General features: G+C 38.6%; 1 pseudogene; it reads left to right on the top strand.

Moving 5' to 3' along the window:
• LOC136852222 (glutamyl-tRNA(Gln) amidotransferase subunit A, mitochondrial-like) overlaps positions 1 to 21,589 on the top strand; it is a 34,678-nt pseudogene extending 13,089 nt beyond the window's left edge.
• Positions 21,590 to 25,842: the final 4,253 nt, after the last annotated feature.

Genomic DNA, 25,842 nt, shown 5'->3' on the forward strand with positions numbered 1-25,842 from the left:
ATGAATAGGTACAACGTAGCTAAAGAGCTCAATTCGTTTCTGCCGGCTAATAGGTGAACACCAGTTATTAGCAGCTCTTGATTTGTTTTCGCTGGATGGTTGGAGATCGTCTTTGGTGAAGTACTCTTTGCTTTTGGTAGCTTAGCTAGAATTCTGGATTATATCTTCAATTGTGACTTGCCTAATTGGACTTTCTCTAGTTTGTCTAGCATTAGGTATTGCAGCAAAAGCTGCAAAACTAGACTCACTTCTGCAAAATACTCTGCTGGCTGTGAGTTCGAATCTCCGACCGGCCAATGAAGAATAAGAGGAATTTATTTCTGGTGATAGAAATTCATTTCTCGCTATACAGTAATGTGGTTTGGATTCCACAATAAGCTGTAAGTCCCATTGCTAAGTAACCAATTGGTTCTTAGCCACGTAAAATAGATCTAATCCTTCAGGCCAGCCTAGGAGAGCTGTCAATCAGCTGAGTGGTCTAGTTAAACTAAGATATACTTAACTTCTGCAAAAATATGACCTGCATACCATATGTAGTTCTTTGTAGGGAGCAAATTTGCTCTCCTAAGCTTAACTGTGAAGAATGTAAGGACAGGGATAAGGGGAAGTGGAAGACTTTACAGACACACTTAGACAAATTACAGCATGACTGACTGAAAAAAGCTACAGCTAGGACTGAAGCTAAGGCTTCCACTAGTACAGATCATTCTCCAGGAGTTGATATTGATGTTATGCCTATCCCTTCAACACCTGTGACAGCTTTTTCTCCCATTTTCAGTCCTCCAGCTTTTCCTGTCACTCCATTACCTAGCTCTCATTCTGCTGAACCCAATGCCATTGCCAGCTTAGAAGCACGGGTAGATAAAAAATTTAATTTACTTGTGAATACTGTTTTCCAGATTTGGAATTCTGTGAAGGTCCTGATGGACAAATTTAATAGTGTAGTGTCGAGTGCAGTGTCAGTGGAAGGAGTGGCTGTTCATCCCACAGATGCTCCTAGACCAAGGTCCCTGCTAAACTCCCTTTGCTCACCTGGGAGGAAGCAAACTGGCAGTCCAAGGGAGGTCAGTGGGGTTTGCCCATGAGCAGTCGTTGCCTCATCTGAGCCTGTTGTCTGCCAATCCCTGGCTGCAGGAGAACGCCATTGGAAAGGCGTTCAAATGGACATAACAGATTCCCTTTATCTCGTAAGCTGCCAGCTTAAGAGAGGGAACGTAGGCCTCTCCCTTCTTGTAGTTTTTGGAAGTCAAGTCACCATAGCTCTTCGTTGGGAAAGTCGGTAGAGCTGTGGACTAGCACTTGCTAGGCCCGAGTTTGAGTCTCCAGCCGGCTGATGAAGAGTTAGAGGAATTTATTTCTGGTGATAGAAATTCATTTCTAGGTTCCATTCCAACAGTTGTAGGTCCTGCTGCTAAGTAACCAATTGGTTTTTAGCCACGTAAAATAAGTCTAATCTTTTCGCCAGCCCTAGGAGGGCTGTTAATCAGCTCAGTGGTCTGGTAAAACTAAGGTATACTTAACTTTTTGGGAGTCACCAGCGCGAGATTCTCGCGCCCATTCAGTTGCGAAAGTGCGTTCTGACCCCAAAAGAGTGTGTGCCAGTCCAGCTTATTGGCGCAAAGCGTCTGAGCGCCCAGTGTATGATAGTGTTGTGTGTAAGTGCCAACTTGAAGATTGTTGGTGTCCAAGCTATCATCTCTAGAGTGGCCATCGTATGAGCACACTTCGACTGAGCGCCCATCGCATGAGCGTGCAGTTTCCACCTTTCCAGTTCGTGGGCGCCCAGATTCTGAGTTGGAAGAGCCCTTGTATGACCACTTGGAGTTTGAATGTCAAATCACCGAACGCCCATCCTTTGGGCGCCAATTGTCTGCTAAGAATGCAGCTGCTTCGAAGGAGTCAGTGTCTATTCCGACAGCGAGTGGGCGCCCAACATCCGTGAGTCCAGTCTCTGTGGGCGCTTCTCTCGAAATCCACCCTACTTCTAGCATCTTCGTGACCCTGCAAGGAGAGATTCCATTACCTGATTCTTCAGGTGAATTTCTGTTTGTTGCCCAAGATCCTTTGTTGGTGCTGCTTCAATTCTGGCTTGATAAAGTTCTGAGCCTTCTTCAAAAGCCAACTCCGGTAGTGCAAGAGAACATGGATCCCCTAGGATCACCCGCTTCCTCTGTCGAGGAACCTGTAGAAGAGGAGCAATCTACATCTAATTACTCAGCACTGCTCAGGTTTTTCCTGATCTGTTACCCGTCATTCTTCTCTCCAGCCGTCCCTTCATCTCTGGGTTTAGCCTTCATGATGTGACAACCACCAGGTACTGCCAGACTTCCACGTGTGGTTTTATCTTTGTCTTTGAAGAAAGTTTTTTGCCCGCATGGATGCCTGGTTAGCGGAAAAGAGAGATGTCGGGAAAGCGGTGTTCTGTTCGCCTCCCTCTCAATTGATAAGGCAGAAGTATCTGTCTTATGCAAATGGAGAAGCTCTGTCTTTGGGAGTTCCTGCCTCCTCTCAAGGGGACTTCTCCAGTATCATAGATGCTTCTTGTCGTTCTGCTTTCTCGTTGGCCAGAATTCTCTTCACCGCCTCAGAATTAGACCATTTGCTTAAAGACATCTTTGAAGTCTTCGAGGTCTTCAGTTTTCTGGATTGGACGATGGGGGCTCTAGCCAAGAAAAGAGAACTTTGCATTGGACTGACTGGGAGTGCTGACATGTACTGATAGAGCAATAAGAGATGGAGCACTAGAGCTGACGACCATCTTCACAACAGGAGTCCATAAAAAAACGGGATTTGTGGTGCTCGTTCATGGCATAGGGAGTCACCCCATTGGAACGTTCTTTGCTTCTTTTTACCTCCCTGGACAAGGATAGTCTGTTCCCACAGGACATCCTGGAATGGGTTTCAGTAGAGTTACAAAAGAAATTAACTCAGGACCTCCTCACTCAATCCACCAAAAGAACTAAGTTCCCCGCATGAGCCATTGCTTTTACCACAGCTACTAGAATGTTGTTGCCCTTGCAGCAACAGCCCTTTCAAAGTTCTTGAAGTCGTTTCCAGTCCTGACCTAGAGCCAACCTCTGAACTTCCAGACCAACCAAGAAACCTGTTAACAAGCCAGCACCTCGAAGGTGAGTCGTCCGTCCTCCATGTTCCAGTGGGAGAAAGACTTTCCCATTTGTTGACAGAATGGAAAAAGAAGAATGTGGAGCTGTGGGTGCTAAAGGTATTGAAAGAGGGCTATGCAATCCCTTTCAGGGAGAAACCTCCCTTAGTAACCTCTCCCATCAGCTTAACAGCCTACTTGGGTAGACTCAGAGAATTTTTCGGCCCTATCTTGGGAAGTGTCAGCCCTACTTGAAAAGAAAGCTGTGGAAGTAGCTGAGGATGTAAACATGGGGGTGGTTTTACAACCGCCTCTTTGAGGTTCCCAAGTCATCAGGAGGATGGAGACCTGTCCTGGATGTCAGTGCCCTGAATCTCTTTGTTCAAACAACGTTCAAAATGGAGACGAGTCAGTCAGTATTGTCGGCCATCCATCAGGGAGACTGGATGGTTACGATCAGCATGCAAGATGCTTACTTCCATGGTCCAGTTCACCTGGATTCCAGGAAGTATCTGAGATTCGTGTTCCAGGACGGAGTTTTCCAGTTTCTCCTTCTCTTTGCTTGAACTCTCCATGGCCCTCAAGTTTTTACCCAGGTACTTGCTCCCATAGCGAAATGGCTACATCTCATGGGGATAAACATCTCTCTGTGCCTGGACGATTGGCTTCTACGCCCCCTCGAGATCTCAGTGCACGGAGGACCTGCAGAAAACTCTTCGTCTCCCCTCAAGATTTAGGCCTTTAATAAACTTCAAGAAGTTGCTGCTAGTCCTGACTCAGTCTATCCTATATTTGGGGATAGTGATACACTCTGAGTTTTGGGCTTTTCCATCCCAACAAGGGACCCTAAATTGTCGTAGAAAAGTCCTAGACTTTGTAACTCGCCCTCCTGCTCAGCCAGCACATGGATGAGCCTTCTGGGAACCCTCTTCCATGAGAAGTTTGTTCCATTAGGCAGACTACACACAAGATTACTGCAATTTTATCTCTAAGCCAATTGGCAAAGGAAGTTGTTCCCGGATTCGTTTGTTTTCAACATCACTCCCCAGATAAAAGAGGACCTTCAGTGGTGACTGGCAAAACACAGATGTGCAACAGGAAGGTCTCTGGCTCCAATGAACCCCGATCTGATGTTATACTGAGATGCTTCGGATCTGGGTTGGGGAGCCCTTTCAACAATATGGAGGTTTCAGGAACATGGTCTTCTACCGAAAGAAACCTTCACATCAATGTAAAGGAATTATAAGCAATTCATCTTGCACTTCAGCATTTTGCAACGCAAACCTTCAACAAGACACTAGCGGTCCATTCGGACAGCATGACCGCCCTAGCTTATATCAAGAATCAGGGAGGGTCTCGTTCTTTTACACTCTACGAAGCGACAAATGATTTTCTTCTGTGGGCAAGGAGCAACGAGACCCAATTATTGACCCGCTTCATTCAGGGGAGGATGAATGTCCTTGTGGACGAATTGAGTCATGGCAGACAGGTTCTACCGATGGAGTGGACACTCAATCCACAGGTGTGCACTGACCTGTGGAGGCTGTGGGGAAAGCCGTTGATAGACCTGTTTGCGATGTCAAGGAACCATCGTCTTCCGTTGTATTGTTCCCCAGCTCCGGATCCACAAACATGGGCGACAGATGCCATGCTGCAGGAATGGCTGAACCTCGACCTTTACGCCTTCCCTCCCTTCAGCATGGTGAGGGAAGTGTTGAAGAAGTTCAACGCACACAACAACGTGCCAGTGACCTTAGCCGCTCCCTTTTGGCCACACAAGGAGTGGTTCCCCGATCTGCTAGGCCTTTTGACGGACTTCCCAAGGCTGCTTCCTCGGAAGAGAAATCGTCATAAACAGCCTCACTTTCTACGATTCCATCAAGGGTTATCCACTCTCGCTCTGACAGGCTTCAGACTGTCAGGAAGCTCGTCAGAGCGAAAAGACTTTCAAGGAAGGCTGCAGAAGCTATTGCTAAGTGTAGGTGACAATCTTCTACTGCAGTCTACCAAGCCAAGTGGGCAGTTTTTTGGGAGTGGTGCTGGGAGCGAAATATCTCCTCTTCTCAAAAGTCTGTAGCCCAAATCTCAGATTTTCTGTTACATCTTAGAACCTCGAAAGGACTCACAACATCTACCATCAAGGATTACAGAGCGATGTTGAGTTCAGTATTTAAACAGAGGAGTAGACCTGCCTTCAAACCTAGACATCAGCGATTTAATAAAACATTTTAATACTACTAAGCAAGCAAAACCCTCGGGAGTCGCTTGGAACTTGGACGTGGTCCTTAAATGGCTGTCAGGACTGCCGTTTGAACCTTCGGAATCATCGTCACTTCGGAATCTGATGAAGAAGACCTTATTCTTGATGGCACTGACTACAGCCTAGAGAGCCAGTAAGCTTCATGCCATCGATAAAAGGGTAGGTTTCTCACAAGGCAATGCTGTATACTTACTGATTTTGGATTTTTGGCCAAGAATGAGGACTCAACTAAGCCTTTAGCCTTGCTCTTTTTCAATCAAGAGCCTGTCTGAAGCACTCGGTCCATCCGATCAAGAGAAAGTCCTCTGTCCTGTAAGAGCCTTGAGAGTATACCTTTAAAGAACCAAAAACCTTAGAGGTTCGGCCTCTAATCTTTGATGTTCTGTGAAAGACCCCATCCGTCCTTTGTCCAAGAATGTATTATCATTCTTTTTAGGATCCATGATTTCGGAAGCACATTCGGGAGTTCAAGATGATTTACTGCCCTTATGTAAAGTAAAGGCTCATGAAATAAGTGCCATGGCGATGTCTTTGGCTTTCAGATGTAATCTGTCTCCCTCTTCAATTTTGCAAGCAAAATTTTGGAGGTGCAAGTCAGCGTTTGCCATGTTTTACTTACGGGATATTGAAACGGTGTACGAAAAATGTAGTACTTTGGGTCTGTTCTTCGCAGCTGGCGTGGTATTGGGGGATGAAGGATAGGAGGGACACCTTCTTTTTCCTCTATCCACTCTCCTTGAATAAGGATAGTTGCACTTCTTGGGAAGTCTGGTGAACACTGAGTCGTAAGTGTCACCAATCTGTATTTTATGGTTTTGGTTAAAATTTCATGGTGGTGTAGGTTAATTTTATCTGGTCTTTGTTGTTCTATTGTACTGTGCCCAGGGCAAGGGCATATCCACATATTATTTATGTGACCCTTTCGGATTGTAAGCTTTGGCAACCTGCGATTAACCTCCTACGTTGCAAAGCACCCACTCAAGAGAGACGACCCTTGGCTCTACCACCATGCCACTACAGGTCAAGAGGAGCTACAACCAGAGGCAGTACCCGTCTGCCGTTGCTCCCTCACCAGGTAAGGTTACAACAAGCATTTCAAGATGCTAGCTAACTTTCTATTCCAAATTCTTCTCCATATCAGAGTTTTTTTGGGTAGTGTATGTCCATTCATCCCACCTCCAATCAATGTGGGATTCAGCTATGTAATTATTTGGTAAGTTACTTATGTAAAAATGACATTTTTATAATAAAGTTTTATATATACTTACCAAATAATTACATGATCAGAGCCCTCCCTCCTCACCAAATAATTACATGATCAGAGCCCTCCCTCCTCCTCTCATGGACATAGAGCATAAACGAATTGAGCTCTTTAGCTACGTTGTACCTATTCTTCCCTGAAAGTGGGCGGCAGTATACCTACACCCAAAACAAAAGAGTGCTACTGTGAATTTCGAATTTTGAGCTGCTGCGTTAAGTAGAAACTATAGGTATGCAATTATTTGGTGAGTAGAGTATATATAAAACTTTATTTTATTATAAAATGTCATTTCTGTCAACTGAAGAGGGCCATTTTACACTGTGGATAAAAGAACCTCCCTCTAATGCCTGCCACTTCATTTTACTGAATTTCTTGATTTTTCACTTGAGAGGCAAAGACTACTTAATTTCTGCTTGTCATTAAAGCTCACAGATATCACATTTCAACGGTATTATTGTACTTACTATAGGACCAGTATGTACTTACTATAGGACCAAATCATATGAAATTGTGGATCTTTGGGATCCTACGTAGAACTTTGATAAAGAGTTCTTTCTACAGTTACGCATCTGTAAACAGGATATAGCTGTAGTTCTAGATGGACTTTTAAAGAAGCCATATGTACTTTTATGCTAAGTCACTTAAGGACCTCACACTGAAGAGAGTCTTTCAGTGGGGATTTGTACCATCCAGAAGAATGAGTGAGCTGCATAGCCCATAGGCTAAAGCACCTTTTTTAAGCAGATGGATGTTGGTAGAATTTATATTTTTATCATGGCATTGTAGTAAAATCCCAGGTTCTGTATATTGCAGGTGGTGTAACAACACCTTTTGTATTTCCTATTCACTGTGACTTTGTGGGTGATGAGAAAGATGCCAGTCTTTGCTCAGTGAGGGTACTTCATCTCTCTCACAAGGTGGGGGAACAATTCTCCAGGCTTGGTCCAGGCTCTTCAGCTCTTGTAAACACAATAATTGCATCTTGTTTTTGGGAAGTGATCTTCAGAGTCCACAATTTAGTCATAGAACAGAAGTACACTCACAAAAGTCATTGTGCACAAAAATTTCATAAGAATATTCTCCCTTTTTTACCTCCTCACGTATGACAGCTTTAATGACATTCAGACTCAAAAGACAGATTTATGACTCATTTGAATGAACAACTGGGCATTATTCCTTTAGACATCCTGATGTTTTGTACAGAATTTTTTTCTTTGGCAGATTAAGAGTATCATCTGAACACTTAAGGTAAAGGTCCTTGCTCAGATGAGAAAAGGAAAGTACAGCACAGTAAATATACTCGCAACACTGTGCTTATGATCTTCAAAAGTACTTTTAAGTCTTATGTTTGTTTTTATTAAAGCCTTGAAATTAATGCTGTCAAATTGGTTTGCATAATCAAAATATTCTTTGAATATTCAATAGTACCAAAACTTGGCACATGTTTGATGAATGCCATTGACATCATTGCATGTCAAAGTGTTTTCAGGAAAATCAAGTTCTTTTTTAGAGAATGATGGTGTGACTTTGGAGTGGCCTTCTCTCAGAAGCACTGTTTAGCATAGCTTGAGAGTCTCTTCTACCTCAACCATGTGAACAAAGTTCCCAAGTGCTCAGAGGAGGATGTCTGATGAGCTTTAATGATGGTGTGACTTTGGAGTGGCCTTCTCTCAGAAGCACTGTTTAGCATAGCTTGAGAGTCTCTTCTACCTCAATCATGTGAACAAAGTTCCCAAGTGCTCAGAGGAGGATGTCTGATGAGCTTTATCTCCCTTAGAAATTCCACGAATATCAAATAATTTAGTGATGGTCATAGTGATGAATACCGTAAAACAAAGATGGATGTTGTGTTGCCTTCACATATCAAATAATGTAGTGATGGTCATAGTGATGAATACCATAAAACAAAGATGGATGTTGTGTTGCCTTCACATCATCACATCTAAGAATTATGATTGCTTCAGCATACCCCTTAGGGCAATAAATTCTCCCAAAGGGTTGGCTCAAATTCTTCAAAAGAAGTCTTGACCAAAATAACTGTTTCAAAATGAATTCATTTTTACAGGTTGCTATAAGGTACTTAGGAAATCTACAAGGTACAGCAGAGCCTTGTCCTCTTATGGTGCATAGTTGTCAACATGATTTCTTAGATCTCTGCGCCTTGAGAGGGATAAGAATCATGTACACTTTAGGAGAATTGAGGGAGGAAGTTATCTCTACCATCCACTGCCATTCTAGATTTTGTAATTAAAGTGGGGTGGGGATAGTGGCAGACAACTCGGAGGACTTGGGAAGCCCATGGAGCAAACCCATTGGTCAAGTTTTACTACGAGGAGTATTCTATATAGATCTTACCCAAAGTTTTCTGGGGTTACTGTCTGAGAGAAGAGAGGTTTATAGCACTGAACTGACAAGTAGTCAGCATGAAAATAGAGAGCAATAGAGGACCTTTGTATTACCCTGGCCTAGGCAATCAGAGCCTCAAAACAGTAAGTGCCAATAACCTCCTCAACACATTCATCAGACAGTCTTCACCTGAGGACATGGCTGATGGAGCTGGTAAGATGATCCATCCAAGAGGAAGACTTCATGATAGACCTGAGGGATGTTTATTTCCTGGTACCTGTGAACTAATCACCCTGTAAAAATCCAAGATTTACAAGAATGGGCATTTGTACTTGTCTCAGACTCAGTATTATGGCCTTATAAGTATTCCAAGGGGTGATGACATCGGTAACATTTTAAACCCATTCTGAGGGCATTTGACTATGCAGGTATTTGGAAGATTGACTGATTCTTTTATCCTCAGGACTTGAGTTGTAAAAGCATGCTTTGTAGCTCATCCATAATGTGAAGGAACTTGTAAACCAAGAGTCCAACTTTCTTTTGCAAGACAGAGGTTGAACATTTTCTTGGCTTTCTCTGGCTAATTCCTGGCATTGTGATTTCTGCTTCCAGTAATGTGGTGGTTGCTTGTTGGACATCTGCCATCGCTGGGAATTTAGTGCCAGGTGGAAGGTCAGGACACTGACTATATATTTCAAGCCTGCTTAGTGTTGGCAAGTGGTACATGGGCACAGACAACAATATCAAAACAAAGGAAAGCAAGAAGGAAATAGCATGGTGAGCCAGAATCTGAAGTACACAATTATATAGTGGAGGCACTTTCGGTATTTCTAGCATAATGTGTACTTCAGTGTGTGCTGTAAATGCACTGGTAGCCCACATCAATGACATAACATCAAGAACAAGGTTGTAATAAAAAAAAAAAGGTTTTAACAAAAGCTAAACTCATGGCAGTCATGAATAATTAGCATTGTTTTGAGGACCACATAATAAGAAGGACACCGTCTTTGATATCGAACAACCTCATGATAAATGTGTATTTTAGAGCTAAAGAAAGTACTTGATTGGGGACCTTATATGTAGTGGCACTGAGGATCTTTCACATGGTTGGGAAAGTGACTTTATGAAAATTTTGCATTTTTTTGCCAGGAAAATACAGTATAGTTGTGGGGCCCCTCAGTTGACTGACAAGTTCCAAAGAATGCAGACAATTGTGGAAGATGTTGGGCATACCTATGAATGACCTGTTCATGACTTCCATTAAGAAGCTTCTGGTATATTTTATCAGTCACATGACTAATTCTGTAAAGGGAAACTGACATGAAAACTAAATGATATGGAAGCCCATGTGCACCATTATGGCTCTATGGATAGCCTTAACAAGGGTTCACTGATCTGTCATTCTTCATGAACATTTTCAGAAAACTTCCATTGTGACCGGAGCTCTATTACTATTGTTTATTAGTTTCATTACAACTTTGAGGGCTGAACAAGTGTTTGGAAGTTTATGTCAGCTATCTTTTCTGTGTAACTTGTTTTCATACAGGCACCCATAGATACTCTAAAAAAAAACTTGAGCTCACAGAGCAAGATATAAGTACAAAATACAACAATGTGGCAACAAAGTTACAGTCGACCCCCAGTATTCACGGGGGATGTGTACCACTAACCCCCGCGAATACTTGATGCCCATCTATTTTGATAGTTCCAGACACCAAAAAGCCCTCTAAAAATGCTTATACTGTACCTGAATATTTGAATAATTTTATTACAAAAAGTGCATGTAGTCATGAAAATGATGTGAAAATACAGTAATTTGTGTATTTCTCTGTGAAAAATACTGCAAATAGGGTAATTTTCCATGAATAACATGTATATATGTTCCATAGAAAATTCCACGAATAGGCGAAGCCGCAAATCCATAACCACTAATAGGCAGGGGCCCACTGTACACAGTTTATGTTTTTATATACTGTAATAAAAATTGATAGTTTCCTATACACAAAATACTATTAAATTATTATAAAGTTAAGTAAATTTGTACTGACATCCAGTGATGATAATACTGTACTGTATTAGGTGAAGGTTTGATGGAGATCTGAACTCATCAGTGCCAGAGAAGCATGCCTACAGCAATTTGCTATGACATTTAAGTATAGCTAATTACATAATTAGTATTTCTGGAAGGTCTGTTTCTGTAAAATTTTAGGGCAGGTAAGGTATGAGTATGTTACAGCTATAAACATAAGATTAATTTCATAAGTGCTAAAGTATTTTGTTGAAATTATATCAAATGGGGTTTACTATATATCTTGACATTTTTACTCTATGTACAATTGGAATTTCTTGTAATAATTTATTGACTGAAACAATTAAAATTGAAATATGCTGTATTTTCAATTTTTTTTTAGAGCCTTGGGATCTGACACTGGGGGTTCAGTTCGAAATCCAGCTGCATATTGTGGAGTTGTTGGTTTAAAGCCATCTTATGGTGTTGTTCCAATGACATGGCCTTATTAGCTTGGTCAACTCTATGGATGTACCAGGCCTCTTTGCAAGAACAGTTGATGATGTTACTACCATGCTGTCAGTTGTTGCTGGAATTGATAGCCAGGTATACTGTACTAATTGTTTTGAATGGACCTATGATTCTTAAAGAGTTAAGTATTTTTGGTATTATATATTGGTCAGCTTATATGTGAAAGTTTTCATAAGTAAATCACCTATTTAGAGGCTATGATACAACTTCTCATCCTTAGTGGATAACCCACTAAGTATGCTAGAGGTATTGAATAGTGAATGAATGAATGCAGGCATGCAACTCTGGCTTTCCTGTTTGTGCTTGTGATGGTGGACTGAGAAAAAACCATTGAGCACACTCATGTTAACCAGTGCTTTCCTGACTGTGTATATGAGGGTGAACAGTGAACAAATACTTGCACACATGCAACCAATGCTTTCCTCTTTTTGCATCCCGTTAGGAAACAATATGCACTTACTATGAGCCGACCCCTTTCTCTCTCTCTCTCATACATTATTTTTATTGACATTTATTAGTGCTGTAAAGTACTGTATTTAATACAATACCGTTCAGTTATGTAGTGCTACACTTTATTTTTCAGTATGTATGCTCTGTACATGGGGATATGCACACGTGCATCATGTTAGGATAAACTAGCACTTACAGTGTTTTTGCTCCTCTCTCTCTCTCTCTCTCTCTCTCTCTCTCTCTCTCTCTCTCTCTCTCTCTCTCTCTCTCTCTCTCTCTCTCTAATGGTTTTTGTATACAGTATACAGTAGTATTTTGCATATCTTGTAAGCATCAGTAAGTACAGGAACAAACATGTATTCTTAGAAGCAATTTATTTTGCAGATACATCTTTGAATTTGAATATTAAGTAAATTAATATTTTAAACTGAATGATAATACAAAATAGAAGATAGGATAGGCAGTTAAGTACTTTATATGGAATTGCACTGCACTACAAGCTACGTGAGTTTTGCCTGGGGTACCCTATCATGTAGACTATATGCTAGTCTTCGTCACTTAGTGGATTTTGTTATTTACCAGGAGGGGCAGATCCCAAAGCTGTCTGTCAAGTTGAAGTGAGACTGTACTATTTTAATTAATTATAATTTATAAGTATCATTCAGAGGTCATGTACAGGAGTTCTACTACTGTCTAGACAAGATAACATTCTTTTGGGGTTAGAATGAAAAATATAACATTTGGCTTTCAGGGTGCAAGGTACATTTCCAATGTGTATTTCAAGACAAAATAACACCTTCCATGCTAGAAAATATGGTAGTACTAGTGATTCCTCTACTTTCTTTTAGTTAACAAAAACAATCTTTTAGTTAATAAAAGTTAGTAACACTTTGCTTAAAATGAGGTAAAACAAGCTACAAGATAAAATTACAATATTTTCTGAGGATTTCTAAATAGAACATGAAAAAGGCAGTGTCTCAGAGGAAAGCTTTAAGAGTTATTTTTCAAAAGTCTACATGTGTAAAGTTTTAGGAACTGACAAAAATCTTCCTGGCTTTCATGTGGAGACATAGACTATGAGTAGTTCAAAAGGCTCTTTTCAGTTGCAGTGATGAGTAATTACTGGTAGAGCACTGGAGGTGCTTTGCAATGTCACAGTTTAAAGGGATTCCACATTTGTCTTTGGTGATAACACTTTCTTTGTACAATACCTAGAGGATCAAACAGTCAGTTGCTGAGATAACACTGTACAGGTACTTATAATTGTGGTCTCCTGTAAACGAGATAATTTGAAAAATAAACTACATTATCTGAATAGCTTGTATACCAGCGATACTAATAAGGGTTTGCTGATATTCAGTACATTTGAAAATTTAACGTTTGTGCTGTTATTTCTTATATTAATAAAATGTTTGTTATATACATAAGAAACAATAAAATTATGACAAGGTACATTTTCACCTATTTCGGATTTGCATTTATGTATGAATATGCATACATACTGCTGTGCATGCATAATAAATATTACAGTACTGAAATACTCCTGATCATAGATTTTAAATTATGATATGTAAGGACCTACAGGAACAGAGATATTAGCAGTCCTGTAGAAATTTTCAGTGATTATTAGTTAACATGAGCTCAGTACCAATTGTTTATAGTGGAGGTAATGTTACATCTTGAATGTAATTTCATGGATAAGGTTATTTTATTTTAGATTTGTTGTGCATGATCCTGTCTGTAAAAACTGACTCAAGATATTTGATTTGCAGCTTATTGTTGGAAACACTTAGATGCCAACTTTTAGATCCATAAAGTAATTTATTTTTAAAAACCAAAATTAAGTACAGGTAGTCCTTGAGTTACAATGTTTTGAGTTGCGATATTTTGAACTTACGATGGCGATACCAGCTATGATATTTTGAAGTTAAGATGGCAATACTGATACAACAATATTGAAAATATTTTAAATCTCGTGTGACGGGCACAGGTAGCAGCGTATGATGTATGATATGTTGCCCTGAGAGGCTAGGATGCCCATATCTCTCGCCCTGACCGATCCCTCACTCACGCTTACCGCCTACAGTGTAAAGATGTGTCAGTGTTAGTGCGTGATTTTTGTCTGTTCATTGAACCTCCAGACCAATAAAAAAAAAAAAAGAATCAGCTGATATTAATAATTACAGACCAATTGAAAATAAGAAAGAATTAACAGTACAGTACATTACTGTATATGTATAGATTGTATAGTGTAGGCTAGGCTGCCTCCAAGTCACAATATTTTCGAGTAACAATGGGGACATTGTAACGTATTCCCATTGTAACTAGAGGACTACTTGTATAGTAACTAGAGGACTACTTGTATAGTAACTAGAGGACTACTTGTATAGTAACTGGCATATTTTCTATATATTTTTCTACTTTTACATCATATATTTTTGTGTTTGTAAAATTCCCAGACACTCCATAAAAATAAGAGAGGATAAGAATTATTCCCATGACAGGTAGCACCAGTTTATGTCTTTTCCATCAGGCACTCAAGTGGCAAACTTAATCACTTGTTTTCCATCAGGCACTCAAGTGGCAAACTTAATCACTTGTTGCCTAGTTCGAACCAGTTGTAAAAGAACTGAGGGATACTCAGAATAATACAGTAATCCAAAAATCCAAAAATCTATCAAGAAAGTGACAGGTGAATCCTGAGGCTTCTACAGCTGCTTGTTCATAGTCCAATAAGTTGTTGGTGGGTTAGAGGTCTACCATAGATCCCAACCCATTGAACCAATATCTCAGATCCATTTCCAGGTGAGGATAGCGGTTTATGTTTATCACTTTATCCAACATGGGAACTACCATACACCTACAGGTTTAAGGGATGCATAATTCTGGGTACCTAGTCATCTAACATCTTATTGTTTCCCTCTAAGTAGGTTTTAGAAGTTTTAGGCTAGTAATGAAATCAGCAAAGTCTTCATTTGGGAGTGCCTAGGTTTTTCCCGAGCAGTTCTTATACTGTAACAAAATATCTATATACATAAAGTATTTGGAAAAATATAGTGCTGGAAAATGAGAGTAATGTAGAAGTCAGTCCTGACCCAACAGTTGGTCTTTAAACTACTGTATCTCGAAAACAGTACTGAAAACTCTGTCGCTGGTACAATGACATAAAGTGAACAGAAATTTCTAGTTGTAAATGTTAGCATAATGACAAAAGTAAAAATGAGAATGATATAAATAAGACAGCAAATAAATGGTTAAATGATTGAAATGGAGAAGTAAGACATACTAAGGCTGTCCTGGAAAAAACTTCCAAAAGTCTGACAATCTCTGTTGGTAAGCTGTAAGCCAGTCAGCATAATCAAGAAGGAAGGGAAATCATCACAGGGAATTATTGATCCTATGTTCATGTGTGAGTTACTGGCTGCTGCCAATATCTTTTTTTCTACAGAAGACTGATGGGTCTGGGATTTTGTGCTGCACATGAAATGGGTTATATAATAATATATTTGAGGTGACACAAATTTCATTTCCTGAATACTGTAGTTTTACCACTGTCTGTAGACTGAATTGGTTTGTATGTAAACACATCCTTGTTTATAAAGGATTCTACTAGTGTTGAGAGTAATCTTTGGAGACCTTCTGTCTGCCCAAGATCCTCGTGTCAATGGCTTAGTTGTTGGTATTCCAAGAGAATATCATAGACCAAATATGGTTCCTGAGATAATTGATGTCTGGACAAGAGTAGCAGATTTACTGGAGAATAATGGAGCACAAGTAAGTACAAATATGTTGAAATGTAAATTTCCTTGAAAAATGCAAAGAATACCCACAGGATTTTGAAGATTTAATTGAATTTACCAATGATTTTCAGTCAAAAAATCTAGCAAAGAGGTCATATATCTATGTTGTACTTCATAAAGATCATATATAAAAATTCATAGTATTTAGAAAGCATAAATGACATGAATATACATGAAATTTGTGATATTATTTAAAATCTTGAGTTTTCTTTCTCCCAGGTATTCTTTCCGTGTAAAACAGAGCTTACTTTTGCTAGCACTATTTGCCAGTTTTGGCTTGCAAGTAGAGAAGGCCAAACAAGCTTACTTTTTTGCTAGCTCTGTTTGCCAGATCTGGCTTGCAAGTAGACAAGGCCAAACACATATCAGATGAAGTATCTAATTGGCTGCTTTCCTTGGTTTTCAATTTTGTTCATGTTGCAAATCTCCTCTAACATATGTATGATACTGTAGAAAGAAAACAACATTAGAAACATTTTCCCAACATATATGGGTATAATCTTGCAAAATACCTAGCCAAAAGCTCAATAGAATACAGTAGTGACTTAAATTTTATTTTTAATATGTTATCACATTTAAGATTCATGAGTTAATTTTCCCTATATAATGTGAGGTTCAAACTTTCAACACCTTCTGAACTTGTTTCTGTAGACAGTGAATCTCATTATTTCAAAATTTTCTTTCTCAGGTTCGAGAAGTATCACTTCCACATACAAAATATTCCATCATCTGCTATTCTGTCTCTTAAACCCATGTGAAGTGGCATCAAACTTACAAGATTCACAGGTGTAGAATATGGTCATCGAGCTGATACTGACAAGTCTATGGAGGCTTTGTATGCCTAAAGATCAGCTGGCTTTAAATGATGTTGTTAAGAGTCGAATACTTGTTGGCAATTATTTTTATTGAAGAGAATATGGCTTATTTCAAGCAGGCTTTAAAGGTACTGACTATAATCCATGGGCAGATGATTTTTTTTTTAATTAGACTAAGTTAAATAATGAATCTAAAATATACTGGTTAAAAAGTGGAAAATTCTAGCCTATAATACCTCTAGTGACTCGGTGTACAATTAATTTTATGTTCTTATATTACTAAGAGCACTAATTTTACTTATGCTTTCGTGGTAGCATGGAATGGGTTTAGTTCACTAAAGAATCGGAGTTCAGAGCTAAAGCCAACATAATTAGTTTGAGGTTTAAGAGCCCATCCCCATAAGGGCTATCACTAAAAATATGCCTATCATGGCCCATTGTAGCTTGGTACTAAAGTTTGTTTGCAGCATTACTTTGGTGTGAGTTACATTGTTTTTCTGTCTTTCTTTAAATCTGTTCCATTTGGTTTCTTCCTACTGGCTTTCTAACTCTGTAATTTTAACTTGCACTCATTTTCACTTTGTTAAGAATAAGTTCCTGTAGCAAACCTCCCAGTCTATGAATGCAAACTCATGGTCTCATTATGCTAATAATAATATTGGAGGCCAATTCAGATTTTCAAAGTCATAGATAGTGATTGCACTGAAAAATCCATGGCAATCATGTGGCTTTTGTATAAATAACATCAAGTGTGGTCATTGGTGCTTTGTTTTGTAGAGGTGTCTCACACATTGGAAGAAAACGTGTCAATCTGTTGGGTTTTGTATGAAAAACATTTTGACTGCTTTTTGGTACTACATATTTTGTATTACATGTTCTTACATGAATGTCATTATGAGCAGATTTTTGTTCTGTACAAAAGACATGGGTCATTAATCTACCTGTCCTCTTGTCTTTAAAAAGAAATTATTCATATTCAATGCACTTTCATTTCATATAGCAAAAGGCCCAACAGAGAACATAACAGCCACATGAGCTTACTTTCTTTGCCAGCTCTGTTTGATTCTTTGGTTAACCTGAGCTTTTGGGAAGATGGAAAACTGAAAAGACTGAAGACTTGCAAAACCTGGAAAACCAGGTTTTGCAATAGAAAAGTGTCAAGTTAAGTTATTAGAGTAGTATGTTATCTTTGCTAACAACAAATATTTTAGCACCAATGTCAGCTGACATTTCCATGCAAAATAACTTTCAACTGTCCTTCAGTATTCAAAAAGATAAGAGTCATTAGTCTCATTGCTCTAATTCAAAATAACAATAACTTCTAATTGTCACAGTAAATAAAAATATTTTCTTTTCAGTGGCATGCAGGCTCATATGTCAGGATTTCAAAAATGTTTGGTCTTTAGGTGTTGATTTTTGCTTACTCCAAAGACTCTTTCTCCTCCCATTAGGTGAGTACCAGTTAAGATAGAGATATAAACAGAGACAAAAGTTATCAAGTACAATGCCTGAAAATGTCAGAACATTTTTTCTGATAAAAATGAAGTTGTAATACTTTTAAATTAAAAAATCGAGGATGGTACAGACTGTAATGTAAGAAGCAATCTGATAGATAAAATTACATATGAAAATTCAGTTATTGGAGAGGATACTTAAGCATTGCAGTACTTGGCAAATGTTATTTTGAGTCTGAGATTTTGGACAATACAAAGAGGACCATGTTGTGTCACATTTCAGAATTACTGTGCAAAGTGCAATAAAATGACAAAAATTTTAACAAAAGAGACATATTCATTAATAACCATCCTCTACCCTTTCCAGTTAGAGGTAATGGGGTGAATGAACCAATGAGAGTATTAGAATTCTTATATTATTAGAACTTCCCCCTCCTAGAAAGATTCTCTTTAAGGCAGTTAAGATGATTGAAAATATGCCACCACAGAAATTTATTATTTTCAGCAACAGCACTGTAGAAGCCCCTCCAAACTACTGTCCTGAAAATTCTCTCATACAATGCATCAACTGTTCACGCCATAAATTAAATTAGGCTGAATGTAATTACAGAAAATGAAGCTGATCCTTTTCACATGGGTCAAAGTATAGACATTTAAATGAAATATAAATAATCCTTTCTTTTTCAGTGCTATTTTACATCTCTAAAACCCATCATCTTTAATAAATAACACACCTGATGGAATAGGGAGTACAGTTGATAACAAATTAAAACCTTATAACCCATTGTTGGATTAAGATACGTGTATTCTTCATGATAAAAATTGGTGCCTATTGAAGTAATTTTTTACTGCCTTTTGAAATGGCCATATTCATTTGATCTAGGGATCATGGATGAATCACCTATATGACCCAACCCCTTTATATATAGAGAATGCAAGTCAATACTAACATATTTTATGTGAATGCCAAAACTTCAGCAAGAAGCAAATGTCACAACTGGAAACTAATCAGTTAAGGAAGTTTTGTCAGAGTATTTATCATTTTCAATTTATCCAGTTACTGAATTTCCTAAAGACATGCAATTCTCTTAAATAAAATAAAAATTTTATTATTAAAAACAAACCCTTCTTACTAGTCCTATTTGAGTAAAGTATTTTAAGTCATTGGTACGGTATAATAATAACCATATATTAATAGAGCAGTTTCAGTAAATTATAGCATATAAACTACAGTCTTACAATTATAATGCAAGGTTGACCTACGGGTCAACTGTGAATTTTACATATGCAGTAAGGTGGTGAAATGCCCTTGTGCACATTGGCTCACTCCTTGTGTGTGATCACACTGCACATACACAGGTATCTTTTAACCTGAATATCTAGGTAACTTCAGTGCCTTTTTTTCAAAAGTGGTTTCTTCTCTGATTATAGTCGGTTTCATTTCATCTGTCCACTCACGGATGAAGATGTGGCACATTTGCATAGGTAGTGAGTGATTGTCTAACAATCAACGTTTCCAATATCACTGGCTTGTTGTGATAAATATCAAGCTATATCTCCAATAAGGTATTTGAATGTTTATATAGACAAAGAAGCCTCTCCCCTTCTGATATAAATAATAAACTTGTCAATTTGTATTCATAATTTACCAACACATCCACATGAAAGACAAAAATTGTATACATAACACTCTATTCAGATTTAACACAAACGAAAATTGAGCTTTTCAGTAATTGCATTTATCTCATTAGTATGACACAGACCACATTTGTAGACCATTGCTCAAAACTGTTCTAATAACAAACTTGATTCTATGTACAGTTTCACTGAGTATATAAAAACAATTTTATTATGATACCAAAGTAGCATTACTTCCGTAAAATGAAAAAATAACATTTTTACCACTAAAACATGAAGCATGGACTGATGAAGCTAGGCCTATGCTATTGATTCACCAGGTATAATATTAAACTGGCCTTCTTTTAAGCACACATTCATTCCATTTCAGTCAAAATTACTTTTTTATTTTAACTTTTATGTACATATTCATTGTGTCTAATTATTGTTCCAATCCCCAACAATAAAAAAATGTATGCCTAGGCCAGCCTTTTATGCCATATGAACTGAATGTAATTTTAAACTTTTGCTGCATAAATTATTTAGCTAAATAGTCCCAAAAGTGCCCAAGCACTGAGCTGTTATAATTATTTGTATGCTTAAGAAAAAAATTATATAAATGCATGCAGAGTATTCTGGAAAGAAACCACAATACTATTGCTATCATGGCATGTTACTGTATAGCTGAAATTTACTGTCTTTCCAGCCAATACAGCCAATTCACTTCCCCCAGGCCCTAGACAGCCTCATAGACATTTCTTTCTTATTTTGAATATTACCCTAGACAGCCTCATAGACATTTCTTTCTTATTTTGAATATTACCCTAGACAGCCTCATAGACATTTCTTTCTTATTTTGAATATTAACCTATTCATGTAATTTACACACAAGAAATGATTAAAATAGCTCTTGTTTGCACTTTGCATAGTCAGAAGTCTTTTCATATACCTAATGGGCTAAAAATAATCAAGATAAAAATTATTGTTTAAAGTCAATCATTTGTTTTTGTTTTATCTGATTAGACTGTTTGTTTCCAAACTCTTCATTCTTGCACTTGCATTGTTATATTATCAACATGAATTGGCATTCACATAAATTACTGAAGAAACATTTTGCATCTTTATCACATTAAACCCTTGATATCGGAAACACTGATTTCAGCCACTGAAGAACTAGGTACATTGCCAAAATCTACCCAAAGCCTACGTTGGTGAGTGGACAGATGAAATGAAACCTACTACAGTACTACACTACATATATGACATTTTTGTGTATACCTACTGGATTATGAAAATCATTAAGGCTTTCTTATAAACTGATTAAGTTTTTTTACAAAGTTATGTTAATGAAAGTACATTAGTATTTCAAAAAGAAATTTTATTAATTTTATTATTCTTTTTGCTTTTGACAACAAAGTATTGTGTATGCTGGGAACGTTTTATATCAGTATGTATATTTTACTAGATTAATCCATGATGTTATATGTTTTAGATAGTGAATTTAAGATTTAAAGCCTTCAAATCTTAAATTTAATAGAAAGTGTTGTCCTCTATAAGTTTTATTAATTATTCCAAACAGGTATTCAGAGTTTATCAACTTTGATAATAGAAGTCAGACTGCTATCCAAGATATTTGCACTCAGTCTGCCAATATGGCTGGTATCCCTGCCGTAACTTTTACCAATCACTCTTAACTCTGAAGGGTTACCACTCTCATTACAACTAATGGCACCCATGGGAAGAGATGCTGAGATGTTATCTGCAGCCAAATGGATAGAGATGACTGTCAAATATCCAAGACTTCACATCACAGAATAATAATTTAGTGAAAAAATGTCAAGAAAATTATTCATCGGAAAAATGCAGTACCACAAAAATTTAGTTTCTTGAAAAAGGAGTGATTTGATTTAAAGGCAAGTAACCTTGCACACAATTTTTTTTTACCAGATTTAGTAAATTGCATTACAGATTTTATTTGGAAGGCTTCATTTATTTCATTGACATTCAAAGTATCTTGTCTCTGAAATATTAAATATTCCTAGTTTCAGTTTTTTTAAATTTTTAATGTGCTGCAGGTAACGTGAGGCCAGTTTTGAGTGCAGAAAATTACTTATGCAATGTTTAAAATGAACAAACTGAAAATGATGAAAACTTTTGTAATGAAGATAAATATGTATTATATTTTGTTGACTGAAATGAAGATTTCATGTAATAAAGTTTTTACCAAAGAAAAGTTGTTTAATATTATCCTCAGTACAGTATTTTCAAATTTTAAAAAAAAAGTATGTAAATATACCCTCATAAGACAAGCCATTATGTGTACAGTATAATGGTATTATAGAACAGTATCATTACAAGTCCATGCCACCAGAAGACTCAAGGATAAAACTCTTAACATTTATATATATATATATATATATATATATATATCATATATATATATATACATATATATATGCATATTTTATATATATATAATCTATATATATATATATATATATATAAGAGAGAGAGATTTGAGAGAGAGAGAAGAGAAAGAGAGAGAGAGAGAGAGAGAGAGAGAGAAGTCCGGGCTTACCGGAATAGATCAGTGAATCAATATACCAAGATAGCAACTTTTTTCAGGACCAAAGCCAGTAGAATTCTATATAGAAACAATAAAAATGTGCCAGTCTCCCTGGGCCTACAAGAACTTCGGTTAGCCTGTATCACTAATCAAGGCAAGAGATTTTTTTGGTGGTCCCCCTTAAAGGCACTAAGATTTATTTTTAGCATTTTATGGAATAAATGAAACTTAACCATTCACAAGCGGCAATGATCCTATACAATTTATCTTAGCAGCGATTATCCTAAATTTAAAAACTCTTTAAGTTCTGAAAGCTTGAGGCTAGATAAAAATTTTGGATTTCTTTGATGAAATGAGGAGGATGCCCAACATACCTGGGAATTTGCAACATCTAAAATGAGCAGTTCAACTTTAAGATCTGAGGGCAGATGAAAAAGTCATCATCTTTGAAAAAGTTGGACAAAATAAAATTCGCCCTGGACAGACCAGGCGCTACATTCTCTTAATTACAGAAAAACTTTAATTTCAGCTCTTGAAATTCTGTGAACATGAAATGGTGCTGACCAGCTTGTTTCTATTAAATATATCTTTATATTTTATTCTATTTATGATATATATATATATTTGCTATATATCCTAATTCATCTGTATAGTATGTGTCGCAGCTGTAATAATAGTTTAACTAACTTTACATATACATTATCTATTTATATCTCTATATATATATAGTATTTCTTATATATTTCTGAGTCCAGTCCCATGTAATCCAGTGAAATTCCATTACAGCATAATTTCTAGGTATAACCTTTGCTAGATATACCAGAGAAAAAGAGCTTTCAGGAAAGCTTTGGTTACTACCAAGTCGAGCGTCTTCTAGGAAGACGTCGGTATAAGAAGGGGTGAGTGAATTACCACTACCACGGAAACCTTTCTCAAAGATCTCTCCTATCAAAAATCCCCAGAGCGGTGAGCCGTTACAGCCCCTGGTCCAACACCATTCTCATTCGTGGTCTTACACCAGCCATACCTACCTCATTCCATTTTCTAGCACGTGAAAACTATACCACCTTGTTTTGTTGCTCTTCCATCATTTTGGATTTTTTCTGCTTTTTGGACGATGGCGTCGAGCAGCTTTACCATTTCAAGTTAAGTTTTCATCTTCTATGGGTTTTGTTCTTGATTTTTGGCTGTTATTTTCTCATATTTTCATAAATATCGAGATCTTATTATGTTTGTATCATTAACCCCATGCCATTTGAATCAGTCTTTTCCTTCTGTTCTTTTCTGTTGGTGTTAAATCTCCTTGTCGTTATAGTTCTCATATATTTTGCCCCATTGGTTCCCTTCCTGGGGTTCAATGCGGTGGCAATCCTCTTATCTTTACGATCCCTGGCCCACTGGCCTTTGGGGGAGTGATGTATCTAGGTCCCCAGTTGGGTTCCTATTGTTTTTAGTCTTACTTCAGGCTAATTATTTTGATTGAAGATGGTGCGTACATGGCGAGGGTTTTAATTTTATTGTTTTTATTATTTTATTGTGTGGTTTACCTCTTGCTGGCGGCAGCCTCAGATCTAACCGCCCTTGGGTGGCCACGCCTCTGTTGAGTTTTAGTTTTTGTGAGTGTTGGTTAATTGGTGGAGTAGGCTTGTTAGCTTCCATCCCTTTGCCCTGGGTGTGGAGTCCACAGGTTGAGGGAGTTTTGTTGCTGTTTTCCCTCCGGGATCGTTTTTGGTGGGCAGAGTGAGCCCTTGGTTCTCTTCCTCCATCTGGGGGAATTTGTTCTTAGGATGTGTTTCTCTGGGCTAGTTACCCCTTGCCTGCCATTCTCGATCCTAGGTTGGTTCTCGGCTGTCAAAATTTCTCTCCCTGTTGCTTCCTCTTCCCTTTACACTCCCTTTGTCTAGCCTATACTAAGGTTAGGTCCATATTAGGCTTAAACCTTCCCAGGAGTCGGCTTGGGTTGGTTGTTCCAGTCACACCCTCCAAGATTCATGGTCTGGGTGGTATAAGTGCAGTTGAGCGGGTGAGCTTCTCCCGTCTCCTGTTCCTTCCTGGTATCTACTCCTCCCTCCCTAAAATTCCCCCTCCTCCTTAATCCAGCCTTGCTCTACTTTATAAATGGGTGACGCTAGATGGCGTTTTCTCCGAGTTCAGGGACCTCTTGTTGGTTGAGGATTCGCTCCTTCCCAGATTGTTCCCTAGCATCGCTGTAAATAACTTGGTGGTTTGTTTACTCAACGTGTTCGATGACTGTTCGCCTCCTCGTATTCCAAGTACGTTGGCGCTACAACATTTTGCTTCACCCTATGTTATTATCATATAAGCATTTTACCCGCCTTTCTCCGGCAAGTAAGGGCTTAAGGTTTTTTCATTTTAGGGAACGGATCCCTCCGTCCTCTTGAGTTCTTACCATCACTGGTTATTGTTTTTATTTTTAGATAAGTCTGTTATCTACAGGAGTACTCTCCTTTATTTATTATAATATATATACCAACTGTCCGGTCCTATACCCGGGGCTTCCGCCCGTTATTTTACTGGCAGCCCTTATGGTTAGTTCCTGGTCTCTCCCCTTCATTCCCTGGAGTACCAGGGTCTGGAAAACCTTTTACCTTCCACTCTGAGTAATTTAGAGCTTTTTGGCCCAGTTATGATAGGGAGTTCTTCTCCGGGCTGGAGTATTCCGGTTGTGGTTGAATTTCCAGCCTTGCAGCTTTAGTTTGCTTAGGGTGGGAGGTTCATGTAATGCTTTTCTGATACAGACTGTTCGCTGAGGAGCCGTGCACCGCCTCCTCCAACAACCGAGTATGGTCATTTCCTTAGTTTGTCGGACCCACGCTGGTTGTGCGGTCCGCCTGGATGACCTGATTGTTTGGCACCCTGATGGTTGTGAGGTTTGCTTTTGCTTCTCTGCACAACTGTCCAGGATGAGTTGGTAAGTGACAGTCTTTACATTACTCTTGCTTTGCTCCTCATATTGTATATTATACATTGTCTATGAGGTTCCCGGAATGGTTTTCAACCTTAGCTAATTGTTGGTTTTCTACAGGCGGACGAAACTTCCAAGAAGTCTGCCTTGAATCCTCCGCCTGGGTGGCTGGGTTTGGAAGGAACGTTCCGTCGGGGAAGCCCCTACGTCCTCGACGCTGGTTGAGGGACCTGCTCACCCCAGCACGGGTGGCGGCAGCAGTGCCTGAAGATGTGGCCACCCCTATCATCCAGCAGATCCGGGATGAGACCCAGCCACCCCAAAAACGGATATCCTCACGCCGAGGTCTCGGAGGATGTTGCTGCCATTAATCTTATCCTGGAACCAATGGCTGTAGAGCAGGACCAGGTGGTAAGTGGTGAGGTAGGTGAGGTTGTTGCATCAATTTACAGCTTTATTTGAATCCCTGCTTCATCTGTTTCTTCCTTTGCAGGCTTTGTGAAGTCTTCCTCCTTGGGTGATAGAGCTCCATCTGCTATCCCCTGTTGAAGTTGAAGACTTCAAATGAAGGCAAATCTTCAAGTCCTCGAGCTTCCAAGAAGGCATTATTGCTTTCCCCGGAATCCAAGGCTAAGGTCTCAGGCTATTATAGCCTGGAGCAAGTCTGGTTCCTCCAGCAAAGGCGCGAGTAAGAGGGCTGCAAAA

The sequence above is a fragment of the Macrobrachium rosenbergii genome, chromosome 25 (genome assembly GCF_040412425.1).
Source record: "Macrobrachium rosenbergii isolate ZJJX-2024 chromosome 25, ASM4041242v1, whole genome shotgun sequence".
In the NCBI taxonomy this organism is placed as follows: domain Eukaryota; kingdom Metazoa; phylum Arthropoda; class Malacostraca; order Decapoda; family Palaemonidae; genus Macrobrachium; species Macrobrachium rosenbergii.